This window comes from Gavialis gangeticus, unplaced genomic scaffold (assembly GCF_001723915.1).
Source record: "Gavialis gangeticus isolate Ggan-Ray unplaced genomic scaffold, GavGan_comp1, whole genome shotgun sequence".
NCBI classification, from domain to species: Eukaryota; Metazoa; Chordata; order Crocodylia; family Gavialidae; genus Gavialis; species Gavialis gangeticus.
The window spans coordinates 47,664,224-47,673,931 of record NW_017729033.1 but is presented as its reverse complement, the minus strand read 5'-3'; the positions used below and the strand labels follow the sequence as shown (position 1 = coordinate 47,673,931).

The 9,708-nt window shown below is 37.1% G+C and overlaps 1 long non-coding RNA gene across 1 annotated transcript in view; it reads left to right on the top strand.

Annotated features, from left to right (window-relative positions):
* The first annotated feature begins 2,312 nt into the window (after window positions 1–2,312).
* The window catches only part of LOC109304127, a 94,934-nt gene continuing 87,538 nt past the window's right edge, over window positions 2,313–9,708 (top strand). Inside the window, exon 1 of the long non-coding RNA XR_002099302.1 lies at window positions 2,313–2,370. This is a non-coding gene — a long non-coding RNA (uncharacterized LOC109304127). The remainder of the gene's footprint in view (window positions 2,371–9,708) is intronic.

The following is a 9,708-nucleotide window of genomic DNA, read 5'->3' as shown; positions in this document are numbered from 1 at the left end:
TAAATTGTTCCTTTAAAAATGTAGTGAGGGCTACTTCTTTTCCTTTAAAATGTAACCAGTAGCCATGCCACCTCCCTTCTGCAATAACTTAGAGAATATTAGATAGGGGTAGTTGGACATATTATTCTGAAGTCAGGCAGAAAGCAGGGTGGTATGGCACCTCAGGGTGCATATAGTCATTTGCCTCACTAAGTCCTCACAGCCTGGGAGTGGCATGTTCAGCCATTCACTGGTGCTGGGAGCCATGCAGGCATGCCAGTGTAACTAACTTGGGTGGAGGAAGGGGCAGGTGAGATAGGTGTGGGACATGGTGGGAGCTGGCAGGTCCAAGGGGGAAGTTGCCCATCCAAGGGATGGGGGGTCAGGGGTCTAAAAATAACCTAGTCAGGGTCAGAGAGTAGGAAGAGTGCAGGCTGGGGTGAGTGGTTGGGCTTTGCCAGTCCCGGGACTGTGTTTGGAACATGTGCAGGTATTTGATAGATTGGGTTACCCTGTTCCTGATCCAATTTAGTTCACCTCCTCTGGTGAACTTAGATTAGGTCTGTCATTTTTTGCTAATTTAACCCCTCTGAATGCCTGCACAGATGGACATTTAGATTGACTAAACCCTAGTTAGGTCAATCTAAGTGTAACAACTGTACGTACCCACAAAGATTAACTTGTTCAGAAACACATAAAATCAAAGTGTAGATGGATCCCACATTTTTGGAGACACCATGCTGACTGTACACCCTCTGATTCTTGTGCTGTGCATTTCATTTACTGTTTGCCCTTTGATTTCTTTTGGATAGGAAGAAAAGGCCCACAGCTTAACATTTCTCAGTTTCCATCTAACTTTTTCTTCTTTATCACAATTATGTTGACTGCTAACAATACAATATTTGGTTCTACTATATTACTTAATTTGAGGGTAATTTATGTGAATGTAAATAGTTGACCTCAAATGTTGTGAGTAAATATGGAGTATTTGCTGTTAGTAGATAGTTCAGTTCTGGTACATTCTGGCTTAAGGATGAAATTTTAAAAATGTTGTTACTATGGTGCCACATTAATATATGAATAGTTCAGTTTAACACTTCTTTCACAGAACTAGAACTGTAGCAATTAGCTGAACTTTAGATACAAATGTGACATTTCACATCTTGGTTACAAGAATTAAAATAAAAAAAATGTTTTAGGTAATTAATTTTTTTAGTCACATTCTGAATCATCAAGATTTCAAACAATTTAAAAACCATTTGTTGGCATGGAAACATCAGCTTCATTAAAAATGGATTAAACTAATTAACCTAAAACATATCATACTATAAAATGTTTGATTTAGTATATATTAAAAAAACAGAACATTTTTCATTATCATTTTGTCTTTCATCTATTGAAAATGTTTTTGTTAGCAGAAAGTATTTCTAACTGCTATAATAACTGAGTAGATACACAAAAATAAGGACAGCATTAAAGTAGTGATAAGGGTTCCCTTTCTGAGTGAAGTACATTCCCCTGCTCTGTACAGATATTGAAACTCATATGTACCATCTATACTAAATCATAGATTTGTCTGGGTTTTTTTAATTGTCAAAACCTCATCAAGCTGCATGTTACATGAACTATTTTCATTTCAGCTGCAAAGGATTTTATGATTTGATGTACAGACACAAAGAAATACTTGGATTGTGTATAAAATGATTATTAGAATGGCAAAATAACCTGTGCTCCCAAGCTAAAATGATAAATTACAATATAATATATTAAAATAATTAGAAAAAATAATAGCTTTAATACCTACAAAAAAGAGGGAAACATCTTTAAATACTTCTTTCCATACCTTCCATCATTTCATGTCAGACTTCATTTAAGTTAATGCTTTGTTCAGCAAACAGTTACTTCTGCATATGCACCTTTTGTTGACTGCGGAGATTAAAGTTGTAGGTGAAATTTTCAGTGAGTTATTACAATGAGCTATTCCAGGCATCTAAACTGACATCAGCAATTACATCATTATTATCTTGGTATGTATGATATGTTTCAATGGAACTATGGATGGATTCTGTATTTGCCACACTGGCTTCATAGGAATTTCAGTCTGTTTTGCAAACCTGCAAATTGATGCACATGGAACCAGACATACACAACAATGCATATCCTCTGTATGGCACTTAGTGCATCTAGACACACAGGAGCTGGAGTTCAATTTCCTAAACCATTTTACAGAGTTAAGATTTTAGTCAGGAGTATAGGCTCAGGTCTCACATGAATGTAGAAATAAATTTGTCTATTTTATTTTATTTTATTTTATTTTATTTATTTTATTTAGAATGGGAGAGTTTAATAGAACACAGAGATGGTGAATTAAAACAAACTACAATCTGTGAGGTGAGTAGGTTTTGCCTAACGTTAAACAACAGTTCTTTATAATAGAAACCATGTAATCCAAAAAACAAGTGCCTTTTCATTCAAGTACAGACCTTAGCTAATGTCAAAATGTCATATCTTTAGCATGTCGTTTGACTATAAATGCAGAGTAAAAAGGGGGGAAAAACCTCAATGCTGGTTGAATTCTTGGATTTCACTCCCCGATTCTTCTTACTTTTCTTATTCCCAGCTGGGGGTTGCACAGAGATAGAAGGCTGAAGTCATATTTAAAAAGTATAAATATTGCAGTACTCTCTGGGGTGGTTATAGATGCTTGTCCCGAAACACTAGGGTTTCATTTATAGCAGGATGTGAAAGAATCTTCTTTCTTCCACAACTCAATGTCAAGCTTGCCATTCAGCCCTTAATGTGGCACGTAGTAAATGCTGCTGTGCCTAGCAGGTGGCCCGAGGGTTCTCTGTCAGCATTTTTGTCATGCACTGCAGGAACACTTAAAACCATTCATACAATTCTGAGGACTCAGAACACTTTAATATTGCTTTGTGACTCTACTTAGAATATAAATACCAGTGACCTTTTCAGGAAAAGAAAACTTTTTAAAAAACATTTTCACCTTTCTGTTCCATCAGTAAAATGATGTAGGTACTAAAAAAATTTTTTTTAGCCTAATGGTTCCTTCCTCTCCCTGCTAACCTAAGACTTCAATGGCTTCAGCATACATTGTCTGAAGACTCATAAGAGAAATTCAACTGGCAGAAAACAAAACAAAAGCATATTCAAAAGGGCATGGGTCTAAGCAGCAGCAGCATAGCCAACCTTATCAAACCCTAGGAAAGTTCAGATCAGGATTCAGAACGACTGAGGCAGCCATTGTAATTCAGATCAGGATTCAGAACTGAACATGATGACTGCTTTACTCTTCTAATTGAGGAATATTACTGATCTTTGGGAAGGCTAAAAGTGGACATATGACCTAGATGTCAATATTTGTAGTAACATTTTCAAAAATGCTCAAAAGACTTAGGAGCATAAACCCTACCTTTGAAAGGGCAAGCATGTAAAGAGATTTTTTTTCAGTTTAGGTACCACGGGGTACAGATAGACACCATACTGGATCTTCAAGCATACTTAAGTAGGTCTAGATGCTTGTCCATCTGGTCCTATGTACCTAAATCATATTAACATTCGTTTTTGGTAGTAGGACTTATGCTTCTAATCTGTTAGGTAATTTTGAAAGCTGAGGTACTGGAGTGGGGGGAAAAAGGCCTTTTGAGTATATCTGAACCATGTCCTGAGCATGCCAAAGTAAGAGAGTATCCCCAGTGGAGCTTTACCAAATTGAGCATTTGTGAACAAGAGTGGGTAAGCAGGGCATGCTCAGGAACATCTCTCCTCTCATTCTTGAGCTCATCCTCACACTGAATGCAGAGCAAACTCTTTTTCATGATAGAGAATTGAATGCTAATTCTAATTTTGGAATGGGAACTTCAGGGATTTCATAATGGTGTACATTCAATATCTATATCCCTAAGAAGTGACTGCATGTTTATAAAAGGTCACTGAACACATTTATGTCACTGTGTATTTTAAGGCTCTGTGCTTCAGGGGAAAAAATGTTTCTTTTTCTGGCCAGCAAAATAACTGCTGAGATGTTAAATATCTTTTGAATACACCTCAAAGTTACTGAGGCCAAAATTTCTTGGCAAACAGCTAGTGGATAGATGTGGCTTCTGCTAGAGAACAGGCAGATTCTGCATCTTACCCATTGTGGGCATGCTACAAGGATACCATCCTTATATAGGGATCTTTTTTACCACTCCATCTCAAATCTGACCTTTCTTTCCTTTTGGATATGAGGTTGTGAGGGAAGGAAGAAGACAAGCAGAAAGTTAAAAACAACAATATAATGTAAATCTATTGTCCCTTTAGCTTTTCAGACACTAACATTTAATCAGAGGTTAAATCTCCATAATTTAAATATTTGAAAACATGCTTCCTTTCCTCCCACAGGCACCAGGTCAGCAAGGCACTAAGCTTAAGTATATGAATAGTCCTATTCCCTTCAGTGTGGTTCGCCATGTTTCAAGAATGGGGACATGCTGAGATGCTTGCTGACCTAGGGTTTTATCCCACATTTTGTTTTTATTCTATACAGGTACAACCTATAATAAACAAGTGAAATGGTTTTGAATGTTTGTAAATGAAGACTATTATAGATTTTAATCACACGGTATGAGTCAACATACTGTTCAAGAACATACTATTCTTTATCTTTGATAAGGCTAACTCCTGCTTCATTGTATTAGGCACAGTACTATTCATAGCAAGAGACTCTCCTTTCTTGGAGTACCTTACAATCATATAAGATGTCGAAATCCTTATCTTATGTTCCTAAAACCTTTAAACTTTAGGAACATATTTTGATATGAAAATTTTATGTGGCTTAATAATGCCCTCCTCTCAAGCTGTACAATACAGACTCATTCCTCTATGAGACTCCATGATCCATGTTAATAACAGTCAAATCTGGAGGTTTCATTCACAGTAAAGCACTGGCTGAACCCAAGCAATTTCCAGCAGTCATCGTCAACATAAAAGGGAGGGGTAAGGTGGAGTGAAAAGCATAACTGTTCCAGAATGCACAAACATCTGGCTACACAGTCTCTTACCCTTTAGAGGTAGATAATAAATTACATACCATTCTTTGGATACAGATGAGAAACTCTGGGATACAATATGCCTCCCTGACACACAGTACTTCCCAATACTCCCTATGCATTGCCCTTATTCTAGGCTCTGTGCTAAAAGCTGTTATTAATAGGTTAATAAATGTAGTGCCTTGACAATTCATTAGTTTGCACTGACATTGCACAGGTTCTACTGAGGATATAATAGGGATTAACGTTTCCCATCTTATGACATTTGAAAAATCTGCTCAGGCATACATATTCAAGACCAAAGAAATAAATACCTGTGCTTTGGGGAACAAATCTCAGTCCCTTTGAAGTCAAGAGCCAAACTTCCAATGGCTTCAGTGGCAAAATAATTTAATCCTTAGTCACTTAACTACATATGGAAGAGAAAGCACAGTACAACTTACAAGTAACATTATTAATCAGTCTGATTTGGTCGGAATTCAGCTGTAATGCATGTTGCTCTTTTAAGGGGAATGATTTGCACAGACAACTGCAAGGAAAAGACATAATGTTGCCAGAAGCTCACTGTCTGATGTCAGGACAAATTTTATGTTAGCATCTATGGCTGACAATGCTGGGCCTTTTGCTGAAAAATCTATATATTCTTGTACAGGGATTGTCTTTTTAATAAAGTGTCACTGTGCTGAGGGAAGGAAATCTCTTTTAAATTCTCTTACTTTATATAGCCTTACTTTTTTTAAAATGAATTTAATATAACTGGGGGGGGAGGGGTTTCCCTTCCTGAAGTCCCTCATTCTGTTATTTTGTTTATTCATATCCCTTAGGCAAGTAGTAGACAGTCAGAAGTAATCAAAGAATGAATGGAAAAATGCAAATGACCATTTTAGAAGTCTTGCTATTTTCTAAACTTTATCTTGTAATTATACTTTTGTTCTGATTTTATGATGATATTACATTGTTATTTTTTCTATTTCAGTGAAGCATTTGAACATTTGAAGTCAGTTAGCAAAATGACTTGCAATAATTGAAGAAGAAATGACAGATTTCTAGATTTCTTTATGTAACTTGACTATTCTGGAGATCCTTATTCAATCTACCATTTGTTTATCCAAGTATTGACAGTTTTCTACATAAAATACAAATTGAACACTGGAAGAAGATCAACGGATATAAATGGATCTGCTAATCTTTCTTGGAATATAAGAGAATTCTGTTACAAAAATCTGAAATACTAAAAAATTGCATTGGTGAACAATGAATTCTAATGCATTGTGTGCCACTCAAATTTTATAATACAAAATGATACAATGAAGGTTTTATGATACAAATGAAGCCAATTATCCTGTATCAACTGCACCCTATGCCAGGGAAGAGCAATTATTTCGGGCAGAGGGCTGCTTACTGAGTTTTAGCAACCATCAAAGGCCACATGGCAGGCAACCAGGGACAGATGAATATTAATTTTCGAAATTTTTTAGGTGCCCCGCAGGCCAGAGAGAATGGCTTGGTGGGCCACATCCGGCTCCCTGGAGACAGCAATGACAGCACAGAGGGGGCAGGGGGATGTCGAATGAGTGGGGGTTCCCCTAGCAGCCAATCACTGAGCTAGCAGCAAAACCAGAAGTGCACTTCTGGTGGCACTTCTGGTTTCACAGCTGGCACTTCCAGGGGATGTATGGCCAATCTCAAGGGGTACATGTGCACCTGCGTTCACCCCCTATGCATCACCACTGACTGGCCCTTACTAAGGTGTTTGGTGCAGGGGGATGATGCTAAAGTCACATACTGATTACCTCTCCCCACCTACCTGATCAAGGGGAATCCAATCCCCACTCACAGGCCAGGTATAAACATTATACATTAACTGGTATAAATAATTAGAAACTAATCTATACCTATAACAGAATAGAGGTTCGGCACACAGACTAGTTTAAAAATGGTGGAACACAATTTAAGGTTTGCTCCCCACCACCAAAGGGCAAATATGTGTTCCGTTTGACATTAATCCAAACTACACAGCTTACAGAAAACCATATAACTTAGATCTATTCCACCTGGGGCTTTTTTAATGTCTGTACCTAGCCATAAGGACACAATAGGAGGACCAGCAACTTGCTGATCTTTGTATCCTTGTGAAGGCATGTATTCAAGTTGAAGATCTGCCTCTGAGTAAATATACAGAAAAGTTATGTGAGTTATTGTTATTAATTTACACTAACGTGATTTCTGCCATTGTGACATTTTTCACATCTGGATGCACTTTATATTCCTGAGGTTGGTTCTACTAATATCTCTAAAAATGCTGAGCAAAAATAAGCTAAGTTGCAGAAATATCTAGAAAAAGTTTAAATGTAACATGCCCCCTCCCCACCGCAACCACTTCATTTAAATTATATATTTTTAAGCATATTTACTTACCAGATGGAGCAGGAAGATAATTTTCCTCATGGTTTTGACAGTGATCATTCTTGAAGGCTATATCAGTGACCATTCATGCACTGCATACTAGGGATGAAGAAACAACTCTTAAATACCAGGAGAATAAGTGCAACAGATACAAGGATAGACAAATACATACATGCAGAGGGGCTACTGGTCTGCTGTATGATGACTTTTCTTAAGGTTTTGTTGTGCCCAGATTAGAGTTTCTTGAATACAGTAGAACCTAGATACTTCCAGATTTAGGTTCTTTATGACTCTGCAAAGATGAGGGTTTTTGAAGTAATTGGATATATAGAGAGGTGCAGCAAAAATCTGCATGGAACCTTTAATGATTTCCAGCTGACTGGAGAAATGACAGATTTTGAAGCAACGGCAATTGCAAAAAGCTCTGAAGCCTCTTTCATTTGGCTGTCCTCTACAAATTAAATAGAGTGCAAGCCACACAGATATAAATGATCCAGGTTCTGCTATGCTAGTGATGTACACGATGGAAATTCATAAGACAAACAACAGAAAGCAGATTCCCTATCCTTTTATGGCTATGACATACAAAAAATTGCTCTTTTGTTATGATCTTATCTTATTAGCAAGTACAGATATAGTCCCACTTCCTCTGCATTTTTTCCTGCTCCTTTTCAGGTACTAAGTGCAGTTGGGGAAGCATAGAAAGAGAAATTCCTACGCTCCCCTCAATTCAGTAACTGCATTAGCTCCAAAGTGGGCTGTTCAAGATGTGAAGGAAGGCTCCTCGTGTTCTTCCCACCCACTATACACCCAACAAAGAGTTGTTCTCAATCTGGCCCTTACTGATTAATGCTATTTTACAGTGTACAGTGTCCAATTACACTTATCAAAATATTTGAAATGTAATACCCTACATATGTTATTACAATACTTTCAAAATCACAAGTTGATGAGATAATTAACTTGACTGCCATGTCTACCACTTCTTAAATCCAGTTTATTCAAGATAGCCCCTTTTTAATTAGTTCTTGGCAGACTTTGTAGCTGTGACAGTAATTTTAAGCCATAGTCCTTGTGAAGTATTTCAGAAAATCTCCATATTCTTAAAGCTACAGCATATAACTTTCAGCTGGATACATTGCCCAAATGCTGTAAAACCAACTGTTATGAGTAATCTACTGAAACCAAGGATTACTTGTATATGCAAATTTTGCAGGGCAAAGCTCATAGATTCTAGATAAACTAAAATTTATGTTTCTGAATAACTTCAATTCTGGCAATAATACAGATTTCTAGACAGTTTAAATATTTTAGACAGATTCTCCAGTGCGCTCTGGATGATTTTTATCATTCTAATGGTACGCAGTGGCTGTAAGCCCATAGTAATTGGCTTTCTAAACTGGATTTATTTTTTTTATGTCACCAAAGTGGGGCAAAGCAGCCAGAATATAAATGGAAAATTTGGCAATCAAAAGTACTGGAAATCTATATTCAGAAATAACAATTTCTTTTAAAGGTACAGCCAGACATAATGATGATGTCAATAACAAACAGTATTGATATAAGCTGTTTTAATGTCTTAATGCTTCTGTTGTAACACACGTATACCAAAACCATTGCAACTTTTAACTGTTTCATTCAGCATTAAAGTTGCAGTGATTTATCTCATTTGTACTATTACAGAAGCATACATATGTAGTAGTTACATCATAACAACTGAAGCAGCAGTTCCCTCTCTCTTTTTAAAATAGTTAAGGCATATAATTATCCATAGCCTCCATTTATTGATCTTTAACAGGCACCAATTGGTGATAGATCAGATGAAGCAATCTCTGAGATTACTAAACTAGTTCACTGAGAATTTAGAAACAAAATTTGGTTCCAAAATAGAATAAAAACAGGCACAGAATAGTATTGCATTTTCCCAATTCATTGGTTCCTCGTGTATATTTCTTTACCATGCACTCACCAAACACCACCACTTGCACTAATATACCTGCCTCAATAAACCTCATACTGGTAAGTATATAGCTATGTACCATTCAGATCACCAAGAATTTCCTTTCTGCTGGGGCACACCAAAGCTATAGGATATGCTGGGATTTCAAGGATGCACATGTGTCATATGCAGTGCTGCAGAACTGCCACACATGCAGGCGTACCCTGCACTACTAATTTGCAGCACAGAGGCAGAGAGGGATCTTGGAGTCATGATTGACTCCAGGATGAATATGAGTTGCCAATGCAATGAAGCAATAGGCAGAGCCAACCGCAC